The 12,238-nt window shown below is 41.0% G+C and overlaps 2 long non-coding RNA genes across 2 annotated transcripts; both read left to right on the forward strand.

Annotated features, from left to right (window-relative positions):
• Nucleotides 1-5,561: 5,561 nt before the first annotated feature.
• LOC119319450 lies at nt 5,562-6,875 on the forward strand. Its single transcript, XR_005154485.1, has 5 exons — nt 5,562-5,800; nt 5,946-6,038; nt 6,125-6,183; nt 6,391-6,431; nt 6,820-6,875. It is a non-coding gene; the product is annotated as an uncharacterized LOC119319450 (long non-coding RNA).
• On the forward strand, nt 6,875-7,982 carry LOC119319451. Its single transcript, XR_005154486.1, has 3 exons — nt 6,875-7,475; nt 7,569-7,587; nt 7,680-7,982. It is a non-coding gene; the product is annotated as an uncharacterized LOC119319451 (long non-coding RNA).
• The last annotated feature ends 4,256 nt before the right edge of the window (nt 7,983-12,238 follow it).

Consider the following 12,238-nt stretch of genomic DNA (forward strand, 5'->3'; position numbering starts at 1 on the left):
AATTAATAGATAAATTCCTAACGTCCAGCAATTTATTTTAGAATTTTTGGGGTTCCAGATCTTGCGCTAGCTACAGATTACTACAGACTGTTCTGTTTTTGACAGATTCTGTTTTTTGTGTGTTGTTTGCTTATTTTGATGAATCTATGGCTAGTAAAATAGTTTATAATACATAGAGAAGTTGGAATACAGTAGGTTTAACACCAATATAAATAAAGAATGAGTTCATTACAGTACCTTGAAGTGGTCTTTTGTTTTCTTTCGCTAACGGAGCTCACGAGTTTTCTATTTTGAGTTTTGTGTTGTGAAGTTTTCAAGTTTTGGGTGAATTCTTTTGATGGATCATGGAACAAGGAGTGGAAAGAGCCTAAGCTTGGAGATGCCCATGGCACCCCCAAGATAATCCAAGGACACCAAAAAGTCAAAGCTTGGGGATGACCCGGAAGGCATCCCCTCTTTCGTCCACTTCCATCGGTAATTTACTTGGAGCTATATTTTTATTCACCAACATGATATGTGTTTTGCTTGGAGCGTCTTGTATTATTTGTGTCTTTGTGTCTTAGTATTCCACAATCATCCTTGCTGTACACACCTTTTGAGAGAGCCATACATGAATTAAAATTTGATAGAATACTCTATGTGCTTCACTTATATCTTTTGAGCTAAGTAGTTTTGCTCTATGTGCTTCACTTATATCTTTTAAGCTAAGTAGTTTTGCTCTATGTGCTTCACTTATATCTTTTGAGCTAGATAATTTTGCTCTATGTGCTTCACTTATATCTTTTGAGCATTATAATTTTACTCTATGTGCCTCACTTAGATCTTTTAGAGCACGGTGGTGGATTTGTTTTAAAGAAACTATTGATCTCTCATGCTTCACTTAAATTATTTTGAGAGTCTCTTAATAGCATGGTAATTTGCTTAATAATAATATGCTTGGTATTCAAGATTTGTGAAACTTTCTTTTGAGTGTGTTGAATACTAAGAAAAGATTGAAGCATGATAATTGTTTTGAGATATGGAGGTGATAATATTAAAGTCATGCTAGTTGAGTAGTTGTGAATTTAAAGAATACTTGTGTTAAGGTTTGTGATTCCCGTAGCATGCACGTATGGTGAACCGTTATGTAACGAAGTCGGAGCATGATTTGCTTATTGATTGTCTTCCTTATGAGTGGCGGTCGGGGACGAGCGATGGTCTTTTCCTACCAATCTATCCCCCTAGGAGCATGCGCGTAATACTTTGCTTTGATAACTTCTAGATTTGTGCAATAAGTATATGAGTTCTTTATGACTAATGTTGAGTCCATGGATTATACGCACTCTCACCCTTCCACCTTTACTAGCCTCTCAAATACCGCACACTCTTCGCCGGTATCATACACCTACCATATACCTTCCTCAAAACAGCCATCATACCTGCCTATTATGGCATTTCCATAGCCATTCCGAGATATATTGTCATGCAACTTTCCACCATCTAGTTCATCATGACACATTCATCATTGTCATATTTCTTAGCATGATCATGTAGTTGACATAAGTATTTGTGGCAAAGCCACCATTCATAATTTCTTCATACTTGTCACTCTTGATTCATTGCATATACCGGTACACCGCCGGAGGCATCCATATAGAGTCATACTTTGTTTTAGAATCGAGTTGTAATCATTGAGTTGTAAATAAATAAAAGTGTGATGATCATCATTCAATAGAGCATTGTCCCAATAAAAAAGAGAAAGGCCAAAGAAAAAAAAAGAAGGCCCAAAAAAAGAAAATAAATAAAAAGGGGCAATGCTACTATCTTTTTTTCCACACTTGTGCTTCAAAGTAGCACCATGATATAGCGAGTCTCATATATTGTACTTCAAAGTAGCACCATGTTCTTCATTTAGGGAGTCTCATATGCTGTCACTTTCATATACTAGTGGGAATTTTACATTATAGAACTTGGCTTGTATATTTCGATAATGGGCTTCCTCAAATTGCCCTAGGTCTTCATGAGCAAGCAAGTTGGATGCACACCCACTAGTTTCTTTTGTTGAGCTTTCATACATTTATAGCTCTAGTGCATTCGTTGCATGGCAATCCCTACTCACTCACATTGATATCTATTGATGGGCATCTCCATAGCCCGTTGATACGCCTAGTTGATGTGAGACTATCTTCCCCTCCTTTTTGTCTTCTCCACAACCACCATTCTATTCCACCTATAGTGCTATATCCATGGCTCACGCTCATGTATTGCTTGAATATTAAAAAAGTTTTGAAAAAGTTAGAGTATGAAACAATTGCTTGGCTTGTCATCGAGGTTGTGCATGATTTAAATACTTTGTGTGGTGAAGATGGAGCATAGCCGGACTATATGATTTTGTAGGGATAACTTTCTTTGGCCATGTTATTTTGAGAAGACATAATTGCTTTGTTAGTATGCTTGAAGTATTATTATTTTTTATGTCAATATAAACTTTTGTCTTGAGTCTTTCTAATCTGAATATTCATACCACAATTAAGAAGATTTACATTGAAATTATGCCAAGTAGCACTCCACATCAAAAATTCTCTTTTTATCATTTACCTACTCGAGGACGAGCAGGAATTAAGCTTGGGGATGCCTGATACGTCTCCAACGTATCTATAATTTTTGATTGCTCCATGCTATATTATCTACTGTTTTGGACTATATTGGGCTTTATTTTCCACTTTTATATTATTTTTGGGACTAACCTATTAACCGGAGGCCCAGCCCAGAATTGCTGTTTTTTTTGCCTATTTCAGTGTTTTGGATAAACGGAATATCAAACAGAGTCCAAACGGAATAAAATCTTCGGGAACGTGATTTTCTCACCGAACGTGATCCAGGAGACTTGGACTCTGCTCCAAGGAACAAAAGAGGCGGTCACGAGGGTGGGGGGCGCCCCCCTAGGGCACGCCCCCTGCCTCGTGGGCCCCTCGTTGCTCCTCCGGCGTACTTCTTCCTCCTATATATACACACGTACCCCCAAACGATCAGAACAGGAGCCAAAAACCTAATTCCATCGCCACAACTTTCTGTATCCACGAGGTCCCATCTTGGGGGCTGTTTCCAGAGCTCCGCCGGAAGAGGGCCGTCATCACGGAGGGCTTCTACATCATCCTAGCCCCTCCGATGAAGTGTGAGTAGTTTACCTTAGACCTTCGGGTCCATAGTTAATAGCTAGATGGCTTCTTCTCTCTCTTTGAATCTCAATACAAAGTTCTCCCCCTCTCTTGTGGAGATCTATTCGATGTAATCTTCTTTTTGCGGTGTGTTTGTTGAGACCGATGAATTGTGGGTTTATGATCAAGTCTATCTATGAATAATATTTGAATCTTCTCTGAATTCTTTTATGTATGATTGGTTATCTTTTCAAGTCTCTTCGAATTATCCGTTTGGTTTGGCCAACTAGATTGGTAGTTCTTGCCATGGGAGAAGTGCTTAGCTTTGGGTTCAATCTTGCAGTGTCCTTACCCAGTGACAGAAGGGGCAGCAAGGCACGTATTGTATCGTTGCCATCGAGGATAACAAGATGGGGTTTATTTCATATTGCATGAATTTATCTCTCTACATCATGTCATCTTGCTTAAGGCGTTACTCTGTTTTTAACTTAATACTCTAGATGCATGCTGGATAGCGGTCGATGAGTGGAGTAATAATAGTAGATGCAGAATCGTTTCGATCTACTTGTCACGGATGTGATGCCTATATACATGATCATGCCTAGATATTCTCATAACTATGCTCAATTTTGTCAATTGCTCAACAGTAATTTGTTCACCCACCGTAGAATACTTATGCTCTTGAGAGAAGCCACTAGTGAAACATGGCCCCCGGGTCTATTCTCATCATATCAATCTCCATTACTTTAATCTTGCTTTGCTTTTTTTACTTTGCCTTTACTTTTTACTTTGCATCTTTATACCAAAAATACCAAAAATATTATATCTATCAGATCTCACTCTCGTAAGTGACCGTGAAGGGCTTGACAACCCCTAATCGCGTTGGTTGCGAGTAGCTATCGCTTTGTGCAGGTACGAGGGACTTGAGCATGGGCTCCTACTGGATTGATACCTTGGTTCTCAAAAACTGAGGGAAATACTTACGCTACTCTGCTGCATCATCCCTTCCTCTTCGGGGAAAACCAACGCAAGCTTAAGACGTAGCAAGCATTAGGAGAGGCACCTGTATGGAGGTGGTCAGGAATCGGGAGACTCAAGCCAGTCGTAGCACCGCAGTTAAAATGATAATGGCAAGTCAAATCACCGGGCCCCACCTGTCCAGCAGTAACTCACTGTCAAATCACACAGCCCTACGTTTGCAGCAGCCTACCCCCTCATCTTCTCGCGTCTCTGTCGAACTGACTAGGCGGAACTGCCTTGCCTACCGCGTGGGAAAAACCCCGCCCTTGACTTTTAGATAGTACATTATACTAATTTTGTATCCATGGATTGCGCCATGGAGCAAAGCCTCAAGAAAACGGCGGTACACATGTACGGAGTATACAGCACGCTCGTCGCGCTCGCGTCGCACCCCAGACGGTTTGTCGGTCTGGCACGCCGCTCTCCGAATGGAACGCACGTCATATTGAGTTTGCACACACATGTGGGACCGCAATTGAGAACCGACCATAGGCACACTCCCCGGCCCCGCAAGTCGGTTGAGTTAATAGAAGCACATACTCCACCTTGGTACCTGGATGACCCCTGCAAGACACGGAAGATCAGTTCGTCCATGCATGTGACCAGACTCCAGCAGACACGCCTAGATTGGCTATCGTCTACATATCGTGCAGGTTGTGTTGTACAGGCTGTAGTTCTGGTGAGAAATATAAAAAGGTTTCTTGTCATCTCGCAAAATTAGGTGTCATGTGCTTCGGATCACTGCGAGGGTTAAACAACGACAGCTGAGTTGGCCTAGTCATTGGGGGCACATGCACGAAGACTACTCGGCTGCCATCTAGGTCAAGCCGGCTATGTTAATTAGGACATCTATCGACGAACCCCTTTTCTACGAGTTTATCTTTAATTTGAGCTTTGATCCTCGTCTAGTTTGTCCGTCGGGATTCATCTTGTCTCATTTGGGCAGTGATGTTATGATTTCTTGTCATGTGGCATTTTTTGTGTTATCTATCTATCTATCTATCTATCTATCTATATCTATCTATCTATCTATCTATCTATATCTATATACCTATACTAATTACAGACTCCCTAAAAATTCCCATGTTAATCAGTAATTAAAGACCGTTAATCTTGTCGGGCCAAGTTATTACGGTTTAGATCTGCCTGTATAATATCTATATTTAATTAAAAAACAAAGTTATTACGGTTTAGATCTGCCTGTACAATATCTATATTTAATTAAAAAACACAAGCCATTTATCTGGTGGGGCCATGTTTTCACGGTGACCGCAACCCATACAACCCTCGCAGATTTTTTTCCCTTTGAAGGCTCACATATCTTTCTCAAATTTGTGGAAAATAGAATCTTATCTGCCATCTCATTCCATCTAGATATCCAACCGATCCCTCCTCCCTATTCCTTCTCTCTCCTCATGATGGAAATATTCCACCGTCCCATCTTCTTTCTCCCATGGACTCATTTTTCTCTCTCCTCGCATGGAAACTATTCCACCGAGCCTTCATATCTCCATTCTCTCTCGGTTCCCACCCAAGGATAACAATGCAACCGTCTCTCTCAAACTGATGCAAACAAGTTAGGGCATGGATCTAGCGTGGTCAAGGGGATTACTGCCTCAAATTTATTTTCATCTTCAGATCAGGTTCGTTTCTCATATTGTTTTCTCACGTACAATTTCTTGATAGGGCATGGACCTGGCATGATCAAGGGGTTTACTGCCTCAAATTTATTTGCATCATCTAGATCAGGTTCGTTTCTCACATTGTTTTCTCACGTACAATTTCTAGGAGATCTTGATTTACCCAACGGAAAGGAATTCCATGGTCTCTCTCAAACTGATTGAAACAAGTTAGGGCATGGATCTGGCATGGTCAACCGGTGTATTGCCTCAAATTTGTTTCCCGACATGATCCTTATTGCTTTTCTGGCAAATTCTAAGCCTGTAATGTCTGCCTCCCATATGCAGGAATCGTTCTCATTGGCAAGCACACGAAAAGATTTGATCGGGCGCTCTCTCAGTTTGAGGTAAATACTCCTTCCATGAAGGCTGTCAAATAGTTCTGTTTTAGCTTCAATACTGTTAATATGTTAAGTTATGTGGTAGAGATAAACACTACTTTCGGGTTTCGGCAGAACGTAGCAAACTAGCAATCTGTTATGCTCTTTCTTGACCAAATTTATAGTACTGTTATCGGAGAACAGCCTGTTAATAGTTTTCTCATTTAATTACAGTTTCTGTTTGGCATGCACCTCTGTACGCTATTTGCCTACAGGTACGTTCCACAAAGGAAGATAGTGTGTACATTAACTAATTAACTAGGCAGGACAAATAACTCATAGGTGTTAGTCCGTGATGGCCACATATATTAGTTATAGCATCTGAAATTAATCAACATACCCTATTTATTATTGTTGGGAGCATGTAGATTTGCTTAGGGAAACAAGTTTCATTTTTTATCTCCGACTTTAGATCTCTTTTATTTCTCGGTTTTTCATATTTTATACCTTATTGTCACACTTTTTTCTTCTACGACAAATCCCCAATGATGCTCTCTTCCATGTTCCTCATCTCTGCCATGTAGCGTAAAACACCCAATTATATTGATAAGACATCATCTCCCTTCATCGTACACATCTCTAAATCTACAATTATTCAATCAGGGCATGAAGTTGTCGATCGAGGAACAACTAATGCACATGGTACGAGTACAAAAAAGGTTATGTTTCAGTCCAGTTCGCTTTTGTGACATCCTATACTTGGACTTTGTTTCTGAAGTTCTATCTTATATGTGCAGTTTTTTCACGTTCTATGCTAAGCTTGATTTGATTGGTTTTTTAAGAATTCCAGCTGTTTGTTTGTTTTTTTACGTTCCAAGCATGGATATGTCGTTCATTTTGTTTTCTCCAGGGATTATAATGGACAGATAGAAGGTGTAGCTGTATAGTAGTACAATCACAGCTTCCCTTCTAATTTTAATCAGGTATGTTCTCTATGTTTCGTGTAATTTCTTTGAAGGACGACCAGTCAATTGTTTCCCAGGATAGCATCATTGTTGGGCACAGGTTATTGTCTGCAAGACAACAAATTCTCATGTTCCAGGGAATAGACTTTGCATGTATGTAGAAATTTTGACCTTATCCATGCAAGTCACCAGATCACAAAATTGGAGCGATTCTCATAGACATTTTCTGAATGTCTGACACTAAACTGGAGCAGACCTATGGCAACCCGGACCTGCAAAATAAGCCCATGAATCATATATCATCAGGTCACTGTCTTGGCAAGCTTTACAATGCTTAATGCATCGGAGGTTCAGGTTAGAGTTGCCCATCTTCTGTCGAGTTGTTTTTCTGATTGTTAGGGTACTGAATTTGCATTACTAATAAGCAAGGATTGGTCTTCACATCAGTTGATGCATTGCAACTTTGGTAAGTTGGTCTAGATTAAAATAATGATGGAAGCATGTTTGGTTTAGAGAGCAGAGTGATATGTTAAACGTGTTTTGTTCGAGATTTTGCAGCATAATCAGATTACTTGCCCAGTAACCCGAGCCTATGTAAACATACAAAAAGAACTCCATGGCAGTCAAACCCAATACACCTCGGGTACCCCAACTAGACGCAACCATATTCCAGTGTACCAAGCTATAAAGGCCATTCCTACATAGAAGCAACAACTTTGAACATGTAAGAAATGAAGATAATGAACATCAAGATATATATTTACTTCTTTTTTAGTGTTCTCAGCCTGTTTGTTCTTTGAAACGTGAACATGATTAAGTCTTCTTTTGTTAATGCCATGCTGAGCCGGAGTCTTAAAAGAAGTTTCAAAGTTTTTCAGAATAATATGCATGCTAATTTGTAGGAACCAAAGCATTCGGTTTTGTTCGGTTTGATAAATAATATTTTAGACAAATAACGTCTCAGTATTACGATTAATACAATTCCAAATTTGTTTTCGATTCATTATACCAAATTATTTCAGTAAGCATTTAGTAAAATTTTGTATATACGTCAATATATTAGCATTTTGCTTTTAAGAAAAGACTAATATAATCAAAGTAGACAAGCTTAGATCAACACATTATGATGTGATGGAAGCAAAGGAGATGCGCAAAAATGCAACCATACAGCAGCTCAACCACGTGACTATTTTCTTTATGCATGATTTTAACGTTTTCAGTATATCAGTTGGAGACTAGGCTTTTCCCTTTTTATGAGAAAATTATGGACAAAAAAGAAGAAATAAAAAATGGTCTCTAATGTGTGCATTTATTCCTCTTCTCTTTTAAAAATTCAAACTGTTCTTCTGTAGATTTTGTGAGGCTACTTAATCTTACATGTAAACTGAACTTCTTAATTACTCCAGGGACATGTAGGTGAACGAACAATCAGCAAATTATATTTTTTATGTGTTGAAGGCATTATATGCCATGTTTAGAAGAGGTCAAATAATTTGATTTTTTTTATCTATATAGAGAATATTTGAGTATATGCTACATTTAATATTCTATTATTTGAAGTATTACATTGTAACTCTGAAAAGACCTGAATATTAAGCCTATATGGTCATAGGACAAGATGTAACTGTTCCCATAGAAATTTGGAACTTTTCCATTTCCTTCCAATAAGTAAAATATAGTCTCAAAACTTTATCCCATATTTTATTATAAAGGTCACTACTAAACTAGCCCGCGCGAATGCACGGGTTGACGACTAGTATGTTATAATCCGGTGCTTCAGATCAAAATGACGTCAACTGCGCCTTCGGGGCACGTGCATGAAGACTTCTCGACAGTCATTGCCGAGGTCAAGCTGGCTCCGGCCGGTAGACAATAGAAAACTAGTACTCCATTATATAGGCAGGAGCCTCCGCGCTTGCTTGCTAGTGTTGCTTTCTTCACACTGTCTCGTCCTCTCCAGATCTAAACACGACAGCGGTGGCCACACACTCTCTCTACTCATCACTGGTCACATATCCAGCCAGGTCCTCTCCGCCGGGGAAGGTGAGAAGGTGCAAAGTTCACGTGGTCGTCCTCGGCGATGGATCTTACCCACTGCCGGCGTGTCCCGATCAGCGTGCCTTGCCGTTCTCTCCCAAGCATCGCTGGCGAGGGAGGGCCTCCCACCCCTTCTTCCTTGCTGCCGTAGTGTGGGCAGATCCGGCCTCCCACCGCCCACCTAGCGACATCCCGGCGACCCTCAGGTATAACTTCCTTCGAAACCGGCCTTGCTCTACTTCCCGAGCTCCTGACGTCACTGCATTTGTATCTTTTACTATTCCTTAGGCCCCCTCGTGTAGATAGGATCGATCGGCTATTCGAAAACCACCTAATTTTTTACTGTCAAGAGGTAAAACTAGTTCATGCACTCGAATCTAGTAGTACTTGGTTCAAACAAGGAAGAAAGGGGGTGGGGGTGGGGGAAGATTTGTTACCTGAATCTAGGACTTGGTCAAAAGAGGAAATGATGTGGGCGAAAAGTAGCAGAGACTGGCTATCCAACTGGTCTCTAGGTCTAATAGGGAAATAAAGGGAACGTAGTACAAACTCAATATAAACCCGATCTATTGGTTGAAAAAGGGACCAACCAATAAACTCAATATAAACTCAATATAAACCCACTTTCAACCCGATCTAGTGTTGGGGATTAGGGGACAAGTCAACAGAGTAAGTCCAACACTAGATTTGCTAGCCTCACACAGTATAAGGTGGCTATATACCGAACAAAAATGGGACCAACCCAGATATCCTCTTCTGATGTTTGTTGCCCCGAGCCGCTCTTATGTAATGCCACTAGTAAAATGTAGCAGTCGCACTGTTAAAAGTAAGGACACGTTAAACCAATGTTGTTTTCAACGTAATTCCTCCAGTAATATGAATCAATGGCACTTTTTTCATGTCCTGCTAAATTTCCCATTAAGATAAGTTGCTTCTTTTCGTTAGAGATGCAACTGTCCTGGTCCGCCTACTCTCCAGGAGCTTCAAGACCAACCTTTATGTTGCTCAATTTTATTGCAACTAATGAAGAAGCTCTGTGGGTTTCGTTTTCTGATGGAAATGGAAACGGGGCTGGAGCCCTTTTCTTAAAAGAAGAAGAAGAAGCTACTAGCTCATGGGACATTGCTTCATTTTAGGTGAACTGCACCAAAAGGTCCCATGAATTGAATCATCCATGTTGGCGACTGGTGTCATCCCTTCTACGACGGCGTTGACTGCAGATATGGTTCCCATCATGAGGTATGTTCCTTTTTGGTCTGACCATTTGCCAAAGATCCTGCATGTTGATCATGCTCTTGTGCTACTGTTTTGGCACTGCCATGATAAAGCAGTAATGTTATTATTTTGCACCTTAATCTAGTGGCACTATTAATTTGAGGCAATGTTTTGGCACCGCTAGTGCGATTGTTTTTTTTATATATCGAAAGAGGGGGTTCCCTCCGATTTCATTAAAGAAACCCAACCATAGAGAACCATTACCCGACAACATCTCAGTGTAAACGGGCAGTTATGCAACTACTACTAGAACGGACTGAGTACTAGCAGGAGACAAGTTCGCCACATAAGCTAGGCAGGTAGGGGGACGCAGCACCAGCTCAACCAAGTTTGGATTACAACCAAAATGCTACCACAGAAATATCAGGGGGAAGATAGGGACTGAAAGAGCCAGCTTTAGCATCCCAGTCTAAGCACCCCCGGCCTTCATCCTTGCGACGCACGGTACACCTCATTTGCCACCTGCTCGACCCTAGTGTCACTAATAAAATGAAGTAATAATATAGTTAACATAGAGCGAGTGTCCTCTCTATCATTTCATTTCTAATGTAGATAAAGAAAGTGCTTCTCTTTGTTAATGTATGTTTCATCAACTAGTCCCACTGTTAATGTTTAAGCATTTCTGCAAACTGGGGTGCTTAATTCTAGTTGATCTGCACAAAAATAGAGATTTGAATGTCTCAAGGCCCCTCCTTGTACTACTGCTGTACACTGATGTTCATCACTAGCAGAAGGTGTATCGGGGAGACTTGGGTCGATTTCCAGTATGATGTAATATTTTCTTCTGTTTATTAGTGTATGTTTCTTCAACTAGTGCCACTATAATCTAATCACGCCTTTTCATTATCTATGCAAACAGAGTTATTCAGCTGCATTTTGGTGGAACTGCACAAATGTACGGATAGAACCGGCATATCCGCAGAGTGCGAGGTGCCAAGTAAAAATTACCGACACCAACCCTGCTCCATCTAAGCATTGGCATCCACCACCATCAGTGGGATGTGTGGCGTTCACTGTGAACGGATCTTTCTCGGTAGCAAATCCTCTAACCAAATACTAGTAGCTTAGACTAAAAAAAATACTAGTAGCTTATATTGGCAGTTTTCTAGGGGTGTACTCTTTTCTGAATGAAGCACAAAACTATTTTTCTTTATTTGTACACAGTGCCACAACTTTGACCCAAAGGTCCAGAGCTATTTTAGGGTGATTGGCGTAGTACTCAGAGACTGATTGTAAGCATGATTTTTATTAGTTATCACACTGATTGTAAGCATGAGCAGATGGAAGATTAGGTTAGTGTGAAGCTTACCTTAAACCCTACCCACGCCATTGAAATGAGGCGAGTGCCGAGGGAACCGTGGAGAACGGCGGGGAAGCGACGCCACGCCATCCGACCTCCTCTTGCGGTGGGAGAACAAATACTCATGTGGCTCCGGCTGGCTCTGCACCCTCACAAACGACACACCGTACTCGATCGATTCGTTATCCTCTGGGTGCTCGACCTTCGACCTCTGCGCCCACCACCTCCGCCTGACTTTCGCCTCAGGCGAATCTGTCTGCTCCATCGCCCAGAGGAGATACTCGATGAACTCGAAGGACTGCGGCGTGACTACCGCCAAGGAGTACATCGTCGCCCTCATCGCTGTCGTCTCGCTCTTTCACATACATTGCCACATGGCCCTCACCATCCTCGAAATCTCCCACTCATTGTCAAACCAAGTAAGGATCTCCTTCAACCTGGCTAACTTTGCCTGGTCGCCGCCGGCGATCTGCCAAATTCACTAATGCATCCCTCCATAGATGTC

Source organism: Triticum dicoccoides, chromosome 6A (genome assembly GCF_002162155.2).
Source record: "Triticum dicoccoides isolate Atlit2015 ecotype Zavitan chromosome 6A, WEW_v2.0, whole genome shotgun sequence".
Taxonomy (NCBI): domain Eukaryota; kingdom Viridiplantae; phylum Streptophyta; class Magnoliopsida; order Poales; family Poaceae; genus Triticum; species Triticum dicoccoides.